This window comes from Canis lupus, chromosome 27, assembly GCF_011100685.1.
Source record: "Canis lupus familiaris isolate Mischka breed German Shepherd chromosome 27, alternate assembly UU_Cfam_GSD_1.0, whole genome shotgun sequence".
Classification (NCBI taxonomy): domain Eukaryota; kingdom Metazoa; phylum Chordata; class Mammalia; order Carnivora; family Canidae; genus Canis; species Canis lupus.
Genome location: NC_049248.1, coordinates 27,468,407 through 27,484,427, shown reverse-complemented (window position 1 = coordinate 27,484,427; position 16,021 = coordinate 27,468,407). Strand labels below are relative to the sequence as shown.

The 16,021-nt window shown below is 40.6% G+C and overlaps 1 long non-coding RNA gene across 3 annotated transcripts in view; it reads right to left on the bottom strand.

The window, feature by feature from the left end:
* Nucleotides 1-16,021, bottom strand: part of LOC102156632 — a 98,809-nt gene that overhangs the window by 11,442 nt on the left and 71,346 nt on the right. For 2 of the 3 annotated variants that reach the window (XR_005379990.1, XR_005379991.1), the window contains one exon: nt 9,338-9,471. This is a non-coding gene — a long non-coding RNA (uncharacterized LOC102156632). Of the gene's footprint in view, nt 1-3,021; nt 3,302-9,337; nt 9,472-16,021 lie in introns of those variants that run through there. The other variant, XR_005379993.1, reaches the window with a different exon arrangement.

Here is a 16,021-nt window from a genome sequence, read left to right as displayed (position 1 = left end):
GAGAGAGGGCTCTATCCTTCTGTTCCAATCTGAATTTTCTAAGGCAGCTACAAATCAATGAATATGGGATAAAATGCCACTTTTTTCCTGCTTGTAATCCAATGATTCCTAGAAACCACATCTTGCTTTTCTTGATTTACAACCTTGTTTTATTGGTGTGATATGATATACTAAGATACAGACACACATATAATACGTGTATGTATATATTTGGTCTTTGTTCATCATTCATCCTCATTTCTGACATAGATCTCCCAAAATGCATGGAGTTTCCTAAACAATAAGAGCAACGGGAGCATATTTTGTTATAATATTTGGTCTTTGGTCCTGAGTTCCTGAAATCCCTTCAGAATCATAAAAGAGAAATGTGTGTCTTGTTATTCATAACAAACCCCTTTCTACCACAATTTCTACTGGGTTTATGTTAATGAGGTGATTTCTGGACCACAGCTAAGGGTGGGGGCTGGTTGACAAGAGAATTAACTATAAATAGAGGATTGGAAGCTTTGACCTCCTGTTTTCCGGGGAAGGGAGAGGGGCTGGGGGCTGAGTCAATCACCAATGGCCAGTGTAAGGAAGACTTCACAAAAACCCAAAGGAAGATGTCTGGAGAACTTCCAGGTTGGGGAAATAGAAGGGTTCTATGTGCCATCATGTTGGGACTCAACTTCACTAGAACAGACGCTCCTTTGTTTAAGACTTCACTCTACCTGTCTATTCATTTGACTCTTGATTCTTAACCTTTAATATCCTTTGTAATGAACTGGTAATCTAGTAAGCAAATGGATTTCCTGAGTTCTGTGAGCTGCCCTAGCAAATTAATGAAACTCAAGAAGGGAGTCATGGGAACCTCTGGTTTACAGTTTACAGTCTATTGGTCAGAGGTACATGGAAAACCTGGGCTTGAAAGAGGCACCTGAAATGGAGGGAGAAAGAGAACAGTATTGTGGGACTGACCTCTAACCTATGGAATCTGATGCCATCTCCTAGAAGATAGTCCCAGAATTAAGTTGGATTGCAGGACACTCAGGTGGTATCCCAGAATTGTTTGGTGGCATGGGAAACCACCCCCTAGCCCCTCCCCACCACCACCAGAATTGAGAATTGGTTGCAGAACCATTTTAATAAGCCTATGTGTCCAAGAATCTTTCGAAGAAATGGTCTGTAGAAGCTATCTTTTGGGTCTTTGCCTTGCTTTTCTGAAAACAACTTTCCTTATGCCCTTCCCTTTGATTGATAGTTTAAATATGAAATTCTGAGCTAAAATATAAGTCTCATATATAAGTCTGAAGATCTTTATTCCTATGAGATACCTGGTACCGAATGAAATTGTTTATTTCTTTTTGGTCACTGTTTCTGAAGGAATTAATGATACAGTTTGAGAGGAGGTAGAGGGGAAGATAGTAAGAAAGGTTCAGAGCAGTGGTAGTGTCCAAAAATCCCAATTTGAGGCATTGTACGTGCAGAAGTTAGTATGTTATCTTTGGCAGCTAGGGTAGGAGGGGAGAATTTTCTAAAAGAAAGAAGATTGAGTGGGAATTGCAAATAAACTCCTCTACTTGACAGTTGCTTAGTTATTCTGGATTCCTCCCGTACAGTAAACTCCACAATGATGACTATTCTTTTAGAAATAATTCTTTTAGAGAAATTTCTGATTAAAAACCAATAAGGCAAGTCTTTTTCCCCTCCAAAACACACATACATATGATGTGTGATAGTACTGAGCTTTTTGCCTCTTCTGAAGAAAAGAGGTAGCAAATCAGAATATAATATGAATAGCTTGCATCTTGAAAAGGAAGGTGAAGAGAAAACTTCCTGAATTACCATTGCAGTATATTGTCATTAGAACATTTTCTTCTCCTGAAAATATGTACTCATATACCAGTTCTAACTCACACTATTGGTTATTCAAAATTTATTTTGCTTTATGAACCATGTAGAATGAAAAGCATTCATGTTGTAACATGGTACCTTGTGACATGATAACGCCTACTACCATTACAATTTCAACAAACTTGAACTGGGATTCAAATGAGTAGCGTGACTCCAAAGGAAATGGTTTCATAATGGCATTCAGTGTTCTCAATTAACACAGGAAGGATTAATGGCTTTTTCCCCCCCTTTGGTGGTCTCTGTTGTGGAGGAAAAAACATTAGTTGCCATTTGATCTTCCACTCAATTGCATTTACCAACTGGCAGACAGACCAACCAAGAAAGTTCTTCCATCTAGTAGCTGGATTCGCTGTGGGTGTGGCCCAGGAATGTTACTGCAGCTGATTCTCCATAATATGAATAGTCCACAGATAGTAACTCTCACCAAAGGAAGACTCTAAGACTGAACTAGTAGGAAATACCTCAGCTATGGATATCGGATGCCCCCACCCCCCTTCTCTTCTGTTTGTCTTAACTCTCTAATTAGTCGTCTCTTCACTCTTGAGAACATCCCAAATCTATGAGTAGCCACCTCCCAGAAGGGAGTGAACTGCATATCCAAATGGATTTGATGCCTCTCAGTAAACTGACAAATCAGCTGAAGAGTGAGGAAAATGAAAATGTTAGGAATATCCTACAGGAAAAAAAGGCAATGACTGCTATAGGTTGGAAGAGTTCTGATTTGTCAGAATCTTCTGTTGCGAGGAACAGCTTAACCATATACCAATGCTCCATGGCTGCTGCAGTCAAGAATCTGAACATGGCCTGGAATCCTCTGAGGATGTTATTCATAAAGGCACAATTAATCAAACTCAGACCTCTCTTCAAAATATTACTGTACAAGCCAAACTTATTGCCAGCAGAAGGAAGGTGCCAGACCAAAAAAGGTAAGCTAAAATCTGTGTGCCCTGGCTTCAGAACCATGAGGTCTCAACCCATTTTAAAAAGTAAGAAAAGTTTTGTGTCTGTATGTGTGTGTTTACATTGATCAAATAGCTAGCTTTCTACCCATACAATCAGAGCTTTGTACTTATCCAAGGATTTTCAACCTGCATAAGTAGATATTTTTGTTTATTTTAATTTAATTTACCAAAAAGGAAAAAATCACTCCTCCTCTCTCTCCCTCACTCTTTAGAGGAATTTAGAAAGGATGAGTAGGAGCCAAAATCACTTCTGGCTAGAGTCCATGGTTACCAAGCTGAAAGAGTAGGCAGTTTTCTGGGTAAATGGTCTTGCCGCAAATGCCAGATGCCTGCTAAAAGTATCACAGGCTCTCAGAAGCTTTCTGTGCCTCCTCTGCCATCACAAACACAAATGGTGGATCTTTCAACAGAGATGCTGGCGTCTTCGTTGATTACACCCTTGGGTTCTGCGAAGAATAGTTTTCTTTATTCTTGGCATAAGGAAATCTCTCTACCAAAGGTGGAGGCACTTGATTTTGGTTGCTTAGAACTAACTCAGAGTGATGAGAGACTCTAAAACATGGTCGCACTCTTGTCATTGAAAGGAAAGATTAAACATAAGGAGATTTGGGTTCTCTGTACAAGTCCTCTGCAGGTTCACATACTGACTCTTTGCTGAACATTCCTTTTGTTTATTGATTGGTCGATTTGTTTGGGGTTTTTTTCCTAACTCAGGGACAAATTTATCCAAGGTCCTTGAATGTGAATGTGAAGGAAAAATGTAAATAAGTGTGCGTGGGTTTCTTCCACGGGAGAGGAAATGAGGCAGTACAGGTGAGGGTCATGAGCTCTGCCTTTGAGTCACAGATCTGGGTTTACCTTTAACTCAGCTTCACACCTCTCATTCTTCAATTGTAAAATGCAAATGAATAAATCCTACCTCATATTGCTGTTGAACTTTTTTTTCAGGAGTAGACTTTAATTTGAGAGCAGATCTAGGTTTACAGAAACATTGAACAAAGAGTACTGAGTTCCTATATACTCCCTTTCCCTCTGCTCTCAGTTTCAACTATTACTAACATCTTGCATCGGTGTGGTGGGTTGTTGAATTTTAAATTACATACTACATAAAAACATGGCCTTTCAAATGTTAAGAGGTTCTTACAGGTATGAACTATTATTATCATAATTGCAGACTCTCTCATTCACTAAATGCATAAGACTTTTATTTCTTTGATGACATTTTATGGGCCGCCCTTATCAAAAATCTCCCCTAAATCCCTACCAGACAACCATACAATTTGTGAAATATCATCTGTGAAGATCTGTTTCTTTATATTTAGGATCTGTTTCTCTAATAACCTTTCCTTGAAATGCTAATACTCCTGAAAAGAAAGACTATTATTATCATAGATAACTGTATTGTGGATTAGCAAAAGACACAATCCTCATTCAGGCTAAAAAGATCCTGACTGTCAGTGTTTTAATAAGAATGGGTTAGGGTCTCTTCAATAAATGGTGCTGGGAAAATTGGACATCCACATGCAGAAGAATGAAACTAGACCACTCTCTTGCACCATACACAAAGGTAAACTCAAAATGGATGAAAGATCTAAATGTGAGAAAAGATTCCATCAAAATCCTAGAGGAGAACACAGGCTACACCCTTTTTGAACTTGGTCACAGTAACTTCTTGCAAGATACATCCACGAAGGCAAAAGAAACAAAAGCAAAGTGAACTATTGGGACTTCATCAAGATAAGAAGCTTTTGCACAGCAAAGGATACAGTCAACAAAACTCAAAGACAACCTACAGAATGGGAGAAGATATTTGCAAATGACGTATCAGATAAAGGGCTAGTTTCCAAGATCTATAAAGAACTTATTAAACTCAACACCAAAGAAACATACAATCCAATCATGAAATGGGCAAAAGTCATGAACAGAAATCTCACAGAGGAAAACATAGACAAGGCCAACATGCACATGAGAAAATGCTCTGCCTCACTTGCCATCAGGGAAATACAAATCAAAACCACAATGAGATACCACCTCACACCAGTGAGAATGGGGAAAATTAACAAGGCAGGAAACCACAAATGTTGGAGAGGATGCGGAGAAAAGGGAACCCTCTTGCACTGTTGGTGGGAATGTGAACTGGTGCAGCCACTCTGGAAAACTGTGTGGAGGTTCCTCAAAGAGTTAAAAATAGATCTGCCCTAAGACCCAGCAATTGCACTGTTGGGGATTTACCCCAAAGATACAGATGCAATGAAACGCCGGGACACCTGCACCCCGATGTTTATAGCAGCAATGGCCACTATAGCCAAACTGTGGAAGGAGCCTCGGTGTTCATCAAAAGATGAATGGATAAAGAAGACGTGGTTTATGTATACAATGGAATATTACTCAGCCATTAGAAACGACAAATACCCACCATTTGCTTCAACGTGGATGGAACTGGAGGGTATTATGCTGAGTGAAGTAAGTCAGTCGGAGAAGGACAAACATTATATGTTCTCATTCATTTGGGGAATATAAATAATAGTGAAAGAGAATAGAAGGGAAGGGAGAATAAATGGGTAGGAAATATCAGAAAGAGAGACAGAACATAAAGACTCCTAACTCTGGGAAACGAACTAGGGGTGGTGGAAGGGGAGGAGGGCAGGGGGTAGGGGTGAATGGGTGACGGGAACTGAGGGGGCACTTGATGGGACAAGCACTGGGTGTTATTCTGTATGTTGGCAAATTGAACACCAATAAAAAATAAATTTATTATTAAAAAAAAGAATGGGGGTGCCCAATCTGTTAAGCATCTGCCTTTAGCTGCTATCATGACACCAGGGTCCTGGGATTGAGCCTCACCTTGGGGCTCCCTGCTAAACAAGGAGCCTGCTTCTCCCTCTCCCTCTGCCCCTCCACCCCACTTGTGCTGTCTCTCTCATTCTCTCTTTCTCAAATAAATAAAAAAAAATCTTTTAAAAAAGAATGATAAGGAGAAGGATTAAGGTTCTTAAGTATGGTGTATCCTAACAGGAGGCCTGAAATGGTCTTATATGGTTCCATGACCTCAGAAAAGGAAATTATGGGCAAGGCATGGGAAAGGGGAAGGAAGGCAAGTCAATTCTGAAAGAAGGAAGTCTTGACTCAGAGCCTTTCTCAAGACAGACAGAATCAACCTCTAAACAGGGCAGCAAGGCATCTGCGAATCTGGCCCCAAGGGAGTTCACAGTGGGATGTTGTTCACTGCCTTGACATTGGATGAACATCAGCAGGAGCAGCTGGAAGAGCTTCAAAATAGTGTCAAGATCATGGTTATAGGAAAAGTGAAGGTTGAAATGAAGTTTGGAGTTCGGGAGGACAGAGAAGGGAGCTTAGCATTAATGATAACACTGAATCCATTTTGGAGCTGAATCCCTGAAACAATTGTAGCTGTCTATAACTGAGGAAAAAAATATAACTGTATGCATATTGCTTAGTTTTCAAGAACAGGTATGAGGCTCTCAAGGGGTTCTCAGCCATGTTTGACCATTAAAACCCCCTGCAAAGGTCTTTGAAATACTGATAGCAGAATCTACTCCTAGCAGATTCTGATGGTGGGGAAGGGCAGGTAAGTATCTTTGTTTAAGCCACTTCACTGTATCGTAACTAATCATCCTCCCGTTACTAGAACTTGGTATATTGCTCAGGTGACCCAGAAACTTCTAGGCACTGTCAATTAGAATCTAGATGGGACCTAATAATTCCCTTCCTAGGAATCTATCACAAAAAAATAATCAGAAATGAGGCCAAATTTTGCATTCAAACATGTTCATCAAACCTTTATGGGTATGCTAGTAAAAACTAAAAATAATCTCAAGTCAAATAAAAGAGAATGGCATATTTCTATTATGAAATATTACAAAATATTTAAAATGTTTTCTGATAACTGTATGATAAAGAAAAAGCACACACATGATGTAATGCTAAGCATAAAAAAAGAGAAAAAACCCATGAAGATACATCTGTACATATGATATGAATCTCTATCTAAAATCCTGATCACTAATACTTACACTCTAGATACGATACTCCAAGAAGTCAAGAAATAGAAAAATGTCAACCATGGTGTGTTGCATTAGTCAGGGCTCTCCAGAGAAACAGAACCAATAGATTATCATAGAAAGAGATTCATTATAAAAAAATTGGTTTATGAGATTACTGAGGCTAAGATGTCCAAATCTGTAGAGCCGATGTCCAAATTTGAGTCTGCAGGACAGAAGCTGCTATAGAACCAGGAGGGGTTATAATATCCCAGTTCACTGCAGAAGAATTTCCTTTTATCTGCAGGAGGTTAGATCTTTTGTTCCACTCAGATCTTCAACTGATTAGATGAAGCCCATCCATATTCTGAGGGCAATCTCTTTACTCAGTCTATCGATTTAAATGTTAGTCTCATCCAGAAACACCCATAGAAACACTCAGATCAATGTTTGCCTGAATACCTGTGTATCTCATGGCCCAATCAAGTTGACATATAAAATTAACAGTCACATGTACTGTCACTGGGTCTGCAACTTTAACTACAGTAGGAATCATATTTTTTAGTATTTTAATGATTTATAAAGTATATCACTCCTAATATTTGAGAAAACTAAATTGTGTCTTCACTGATGTATTTATTACCTGACGCAGTGACATTTTCCCATTGACATTTGGTTACCTTTGTTAGGCAGAGAAAAGTAGTTAAACTAGTGAAATCTCAGAGGTCATATAGTGTGCCTGAAACATCAAAGCTGAAACAATTGCAAAATGACTTACTTAAGCATTAAATATCTCAAAATATTTATGTGGCACAATTTGATTATAAAATGTGTCTTATTATTGCTTGTATTTCATATCGTGCAAAAATCATGTGCAACTCTTTTACCTTCCAAAGAATATTATAACTTGATATTGAGCAGAAACTTCTGCCTCAGCTCAGATTTATAGATAAATTTTTATTCCTCTCAAGGTGAATGAAAATGTTCTTCCTTAAAAACTTATCTTTATAGAACTAACTTCGAGGTGTGTGTCGCTGATTGTGATGGTAGGTGGGTCAGAAGGACTCTGGAGAGAAGGGAAGAAAAATATTAACTTTCCCAATGAGCCTTTCTTCAAAGGCTAAATTTTGAGAAGAAAGGTTATTTTCTCCCTCTTAAAAAATAAACAAACACAGAAGCTGATCAAAATAGCCCACTAGAGTAACAAGAAAAACAAAAAAGCAGCAATTGGCACTTCTATTCCATTTTCCTCTGCAGTAGTATTCACTCCGTTGCCCACACTGAGGACCTAAGACAGAACCTTCACCATAACTTTATGGTAGAAAAAAGAAAAAAACCCATACTTTGTGCTAAGCTCAAGAAGCCCGCAGCCCAGGCTTCCTCATACTATCTGTGCAGTATCACCCAATTGGTATACAGCTCACAAGGAGACAAGATCTGTCTCTTGGGATTGCCCATTTGCCTGGAGCATCTTTTAACAGCCCCAATCAAAATCTATTCTTGTGTAATGCAATTAAATTTAAGAGGGAGTAAGAGGAACTATCTCATTAGATTAGGAATTTAGTGATGTTCAAACAATAGCTAATACGTAGGCATGAACCTCTGATCAGTCTTGATCCTGTGAAAAAGTTGGAGATAAACTCCCTTTTTTAAGACCCTGGTTTCTTCTTCAGCTGGTGATGCTAAGCAAGAACCTCCTCTAAATATGGATTCTAGAAGGCTCACTCCAAGACAGACCTCACTCCTAAGCATCTAGGTAGTGCCCACCCAGCCCAGTATGAATCCCCAGATCAGGTCCTATCAAACTACCTTATCTTGAAATGGCTTTGTTTTCATCCATCAAACCCAGATCCAAACCTAGAAAACAGAAGCTAGGGTATGAATGTGCTGGTCCACCTGGGTAGCCACCCTGGGACACAAGGTGTGTCCCCTCAAATAGGGTAGGAGGTGAAAAACCTTCAGATCTAAACCTAGGTCCACAGGAAAATCACTCAAGCTTACTTGCAACTCCTGTTCAGACTCACAGATCGTCTAGTTACATTCAATAGTGATAATATATGTGTTTCTGGCTTTAGGGTTTACAAAACACTCTCCCCTGCACTCACTCTGTTGATGGCCTGGATGATCAGAGCACAGTGTGAACAATGTAAGCAGGAGCTGGAAGGGCTGCTTCATGCTCACTTGTCCCATCTTTTTAGTTTTAATTCAAATGTCACGGTGATACAGTATTTTCATACCAAATCTCTTTTTTCACTCTAAAAACAAACCCCATTTTCTCTTTAAACCATTAGTTTTTGATTTCGCACCTCTTCCACCACCTGTTATCCTCATATATTCCTCCTGGCAGTATTTCTTTCTCTTTGTCCATGCCCATTTTTCCCAGTAGCCATCAAAAGCCTTCCACGGGGCTGGTGACTTGAGGCAGGAGGGGAGGCTATTACCAAATAATAGAAGACAGTTTTCCCTTCATGGGCTGCTCACCAGCAAAGTAGGAAGAAGTGGTAGCATCAAGTGCTGGCATTCACACACTTCTGAAGCAGTTTTTATATATTCATGCCATGATTATCCACAACCACGCCACATGGTAGTCTTCTCTCCTGTGTCAGATCAGGAAACTGCAGAATAAAGAGATGGTTAACTGGTTGGCCAAACATGCAGCTACGAAAGCAACGGCCACAACTTAAAAGGGAGTCTAACGTCCTAACCACTTTCTTCTACTGTGTCCACCATATAAATGAGACAACAATTGGAGCTATATCATAACATCCCGTAGTATATTTAATAGTATGATCAACACAGTCATGGAAATGGCTAAGTAATTACTGTGTTGTGGCATGAACATCAGGAATAAAATGAAGTTGAGAAGTGGCTGGGGTTCCCAGAGAAGGTTTGTCTTCTTTCCCTTCTTTCTAAAGGTCGTGGTTAAGGCCACAGTGGTTAGAAGCCCCGCTTTCTTATCTGCCATCCTCGCCCTGTCCTCCCTTTGCAAGAAACACCCACTGCTCTGTTGCCACAGCTCAGAGCAGCGGCTCCCTAATTGCTGCATCCAGATTTTGCTTTTTAGCCTCAGCCATCCTGATGAGGTGAGTCACGACTTCTGTAACGAGGATCAGGCCTCTTTCAAGTTGCTCTGCTGGTTCTCTTCTCCAGCATTCCCTGTGGGTTTTTGCATCAATTCTGTGTTTTAAATATTGTATTAAATATTAAAATGTTATTTCTGTTGATCATTGACTTTTTTTGGCATCCCTCTAAATTATGCACCCAAGAGGAGTGCTTCATTCTTTCACCTTGATTGTAGCCCTGGTCAACATCAACTGCTCAGCTCGAGCTGATTGAACACGCCATGGCCATCTGACTAAGGGCAGCCCGTATATGAGATTGGTACTTGTTGACTCTCTTTCACCATTAAGGTGAAAGGAAACCGCCATGGAAAATACATTCTAGAAAGTCCTTCAGCCATCATACACACTTTCACACATAGGATGACATCATCCCTTCTCCTCACTTCTCTCTCATTCTTACTGTGTGACCAAGGCGTCTCCTGTGGAAGGGAGAGGCAAGGGAGAGGGTGGGAGAGAGAGTTCCCAGGCTGGAAGGGAGCAGGACCTGGGAATCTGATACAAAAGTGGGCTTGGTTAAGATAATGAGGGAACCTAGACCCTGTGATGTGGGAGTTCATGCAACTTATTTTTCCTGTCCAATTTTCTTCTGTTTTGACTTAATTTTATACTAAGTACCCTTCATTGCAAAGCACAATGGACCATGCTCCAAGGCCTCGATCCTTTGATGAATCCTGCCTAACTACCATGATGCTCATTGACCTCCTTTTGTACTCATTGTGGTACCAATAGTCTGTCTCTCCTACATCGTGGCCCTTCATATTTTAGTCAGCTTGGGGAGCTCCTGAAATACCTTTCCCAGCCCCTTAGGATAGATTTCTGGGGTCAGTCTCAGGAGTCAGAAATGTGAAACTATTCAGTGACCTTCTCCACCAAAGAGCATAACCACATTAGCCACCCACCAATTACCAAGGAAAAATGTGTATTTTAATAAGTTACAAGTTTTAATGAGTTACAAATATTAATAAATGACCACTTACATTCTCAACTTAAGAGCATTCACCATGGGCAATTTGTATGACCCCACTGACATTATTAAAAGAATATCTTTTTTCCTCACCCTTCTTCCTCTGGTGCCAGGAAGTGTAGCTATATTCACTCCCTTCCTCACAATCATAAACTCAGCTTATCTCCTGGGAACCAGACCTTCTCCTAGGGTGGACCTAAATCTCCCCTGGCCATAAACACATAAAGAAGTTTTAATGCTGTTGAAAGGAAATATTCACTCCTAGCAAGCTGGTAGAAATTTCATGTAGGCCAGCTTTTGGAACCTTTCCCCCAATAGCTATGGAATCCAGAAGCCTATCTTTACTATTGCCACACACATTTCAGTTGTATGCTTGACCTCCTAAAATAAATTCTAAGTTCCTTCTTGAAAGGGCCGTGTTTTAAATGACTTCTGCTCCCTAGAGTGCCCCACGCAAATGACTATATAAAGAACTCTGCAAAGAGTAATAAATCAGACAACTTCAAGCATTGTTGCCTCAGTTAACATTTGCCACACCCTTATCCGGGCTAGGTAAAGGGTGACGTGTTACTTAGGTGAAGTTCCTGCTAGTCCTTAGGGCCTTGGAAGACAGAAGGAAAGAATAGGCCTGGAGGGCTGATCCCTGCAGGGTCAGGACTACTCAGCAGCAGCAGTGCAGAGAGGAGGGGGGACATCTGAGCTATGCCCCACAGGACTGGGTAAGTAGAATATCCATTCAAGAGATCTTGTCAGATACACATTCTGAACAATCACCTTCATTAGAAGGGCAAACAGGTGCTGTCCAGGAAAAACAACAACAACAACAAAAAAAAAAAAACAACGGAGGTCTCAGCATCTGTAGGAGAGTCCTGCACTCTATGCATAAAACAGATGATCCCGACCTGCAAGAAGGAGCACTTGCTTTGCACATCGCAAGCTGGATGGATGGAGTGGAGAAAGGAAAATGGGGCAGAGGACGCTCTGATAAGCAGAAACCTGATTTGGGATTATTTCACAAATTCGGCCCATTTGCAACAGAATCCTCCTTATAAGGAGGCTTTCCTAGACTTGTCTCAGGGAGCTTAATTAAATTCCTCAAAGTCGCAGAGTTAGAAAATTGTAGAACTGGGTTTTGGAATCTAGTGAGTAGGATGGACTTTGGAGTCTGCCCTCTTAATCACTATGCCTATTGCCTCTAGAGAAGAAATATGTCATCATTGCCTTCACCAAAAAATGACATTGAATCATTTTTACATTTTTCTCATACTCCAGTGCTCCGTCAGTCTTTGTGTTATTTTTTCACTATTTTAATTTCCCCAATCTTACAAAGACTTTTATTCTAGTAGATCATAGTGCTAGGGAATTATTTTCTCTTCTAATACCTGAAAGATCAAACACATTTCAAGTGACTGAGGGGTAAATCATTGCAACAATGGTGCAGTTCTAGAAGCCCAAATAATTTAGAAAACTTGTTTACCTGTAAATACCAATGTCTCCTGTGACATTTGATATTTCCTATACGCAGTGTTGATGACAACACACTTTCACCGGACTGTGTGGTTCAATAGCATTCATTGCATCAGTAAGTTGACATAAAAATTTAGTTTCTTATGGTCCCACCCTTAGTACAGAAAATTAAGCTCAAACTGACAACCCTTAAAATGCTTCTTATTTATTTATTTATTTATTTATTTATTTATTTATTTATGTTTAAATAGTGGTTAGTTTCACTAGAAGGTAAAAATGAAAGTGATGCATTTCCATTAAATTGTCTGAAGGTATGTTTCCAATACAGTATGGCATCTAATTTCTCTTCCTTAGAAATCTGACTGAATGGAAATATGTGTGTGTTTGTTTATTTGAGAAAGAAATATTGGCATGAACTTGAAAAGCCTGAAAACTCAAACTTCCGCACACACAAATCAACCTCACACACGGTGGCGTTAAGATTGTGACACAAAGTCATGATGCTCTAGACAGAAGGTCTGTGTCCCGACATGTGTATGTTGAAACCTAAATGCCCAATGTGATGGCAGTAGGAGCTGGGGCCTTTGAGAGATGGTTAGGTCATAGAGTGGAGTCCTCACCAACGGGATTAGTGCCCTCATAAAAGATATACTAGAGAACCTGGTTGCCCCTCTGCCACGTGAGGACACAGGGACATGAGCACCGTCTGTGAACCGGAAAGAGGTCTCTACCAGACACGGAACTTGTCTGCATCTTGATCTTGGACTTCCCACCTTTCAGAGCTGTAAGTTCTAGGCCAGCCAGTCTATAGTATTCGTTACAGAGCCCTACCAGACTGACACAGGACTTCTTCAGAGAGGTGTTTTTCAGCCCACCAATCACTGTGAAAAATGCTCCCAGCCATGGCCAAAGTCAGAGGACGGAGAGGGCCAAACTTCATAACCTGATGGCACAGCAGCACCATCCAATAGAAATTTCTGTGATGGTGAACATATCCTATATCCTGTGCTGGTCAGTATAGTTGCCGCGAGCCACAAGTAGTTATTGAGCATTTGAAATGTGGCTGGGGCCACTGAGGAAGTCATTCAAAATTTTTAATTTTATTAAAGATGTGTTTATTTATTTTATGGAGAGAGAAAGACATGGTGGAGGGAGAGAAGCAGACACCCACCCTGAGGACAGGGCCTCACCTGAGGCTCCATCCCAAGAGCCCAAGATCATGACCTGAGCCGAAATCAAGAGTTGGTGTCTTCACCAACTGAGCCACCCAGGTGCCCCGAATTTTTATTTTATTTAAATCGAAATAGCCACGTGTGGCTGGTGGCTACCATACTGGGTAGCACAGCTGAGAATGTACCAAAGATGTTCCTGTATCCTTCCCTGCCCATACTTAAGCGAAGGGCAAAAATAAGTTCTTTGAAGGGAATGGTTTGAGTGAAGAATGGGACAAGGGGTGGGGAGTGGTGGGGAGGGGGACCACATTCAGAATCTCAGCTGTATCCCTTATACACTTCTCAGTTTCAGTTTGCAGACCAATAAAACCCAGTACAAACTTCACCACGGTTTTACTGTGAGAGGCAGCCCGTGACGTGAACAGAGCATTTGACAGGGTGGCAGCTGATCTGGAACTTGGTCTGGGTGTCCTATTACCTGAACAGTCCCTTGTCCCTCTGAACTTGAGTTTTCTGAGCTGCAGAATGAGACGGTTGAACTCAACAGAGGCTAAGGCATCACCTGGCCATAATGTTTCTACCTTCCTGTCCAACTGACAAGATATTATGAAAACATTTTTAAAAATAAGTATCATTATTTGACAGAGATAGAAATAAAGATCCCAGATATCTACTGATTTAAAAGAAAGCTTTAAGAAAGTGCCAGGAAGGCTTTGAATTTGCAGCAGGAAAGCTTCTGCGATAGATGAAAAATATAATATTGGCCCAAAGGCATGCTTTCCTAGGAGCATAGAAGCCGGCAATGGAGGTTATTTGTAGGCTCACAGCTGGCCCGCTGACTCCCACAAGCCCCATTTCTTCATGCACAAAACAACCATAACAGATCTGCGAAATTGTCTCGGCCCTGGGCTCTGCACAGCAGAGGCAATGTTTATGCAACGCGGTTAGCTATCGTGTTGGGAAAGGCCTCTAAATCAAATTTGCACATACAAGCAAGGGTTTGCAAGGACTAATCAGATAATTATACCCCAGGCAACCAATTTGCATGGCAAGTGGGGCAGAGTTTTATTTTATTTGCTTTACATTTCAGCCCTGGTAAAATGAGGTAGCATGTAAAATCTCAACTTGTGTGGTGTTTTGTTTGTAATTACTCATGTTTGCTGAAACAGGTTATGAGTTTATAAGGACCACGTTGTGCCCTGTGACTTGAAATGCAAAATGACCTCCCACTGTAGCCACCAGCACCGTCCTCCGCCATCCAGAGCTGTTTTTCTCCATACCCCTCCTCTAGCATAAAGTTAAGTTTCCTACTTTGCTTTGAAAAATAGACAAGGAAACTCCATCTCTGGCCTCTGAGGCTTATTATTCTATCTTCAGATGTGTGGTTTGTAACATAAAAAAGTATGTAAGCCAGTCTACACCTAATATTTTAATAGCTAGATGACCAGTTGAAACTTTAAATGTCTAACACTCTTCTCCCTGCCTTTTAGCAAACTCTCTATATAGTTCTAATGGGCTCTTAAAATATGAGGTAACCACCAGAAATAGCTGCTTTATTTAAAAAAGCTCACTGTTAAGGTGCTTTTGCTAATCTGACATCAGGGAAAACGCAAGTTCAAATTTCATGCTTTGGAAAGCAATAAAAATCACCACCTGGAAATCCAGAGGCACAGGCGAATTGATATTCAAAGCAGGTGTGTCAGCCTCATAGAAACAGGGAAGAAGTCGTTCAGTGGTTCTGGAAGGAAGGTTAGGGTCCCAGCAGGGCAGCAACTTCCTGGAGGGCCGTTGCTGTGGGAGTTCTAGCTGGGCATGTCATAGGTATCCACTGTCTAGCAAAGAAAAATCCTGTAGATGTGCCTGGGACAGGGATCGGTGAGTTAAACTGACCGGTTCAAACCATCGAGTTCAAATAAAAGAACTGCAAACTACAGACCCCACATGTTTATGAGCTCAAATACTAGAGGGCATTTCTATAAATCTTTTCCATTTTTGTTTCTTCTTTTTCGTCTTGGCTCAGGGCTGGATCATGAAAAAGAAATGCTATACACTGCCAGAAAGAATATTTGCAGAGCTTTCAGCTCCATCTTGGTTAAGTCCTCTGGTTCAATCACTGGAATAATTTCTGGACTTCCAATTGTTTAATATTTACTGACCACTAACACTATTCTGAAAAAGCAAAACAACAAAACCAGAGCATTTGATGTAGTCATTAGTTAGGAACGCAAAAGAGGTATGAAGAGACAGGGTAAGGAACGTGAACTTACTAATTCTCTAAGCTTCTGTTGAGTACCTATTGTGGCAGGCTGCATTAGCATTTCTAGTTTTTTACTCTATTTTGTTCCCAAAGACTTACAAAATTCTGGAGACAGCAAACAAGAAAGTGAGGAGTGGAAGATTAGATATTAAAATTGTTGAACTCGGTTGGGGAAAAGCATGT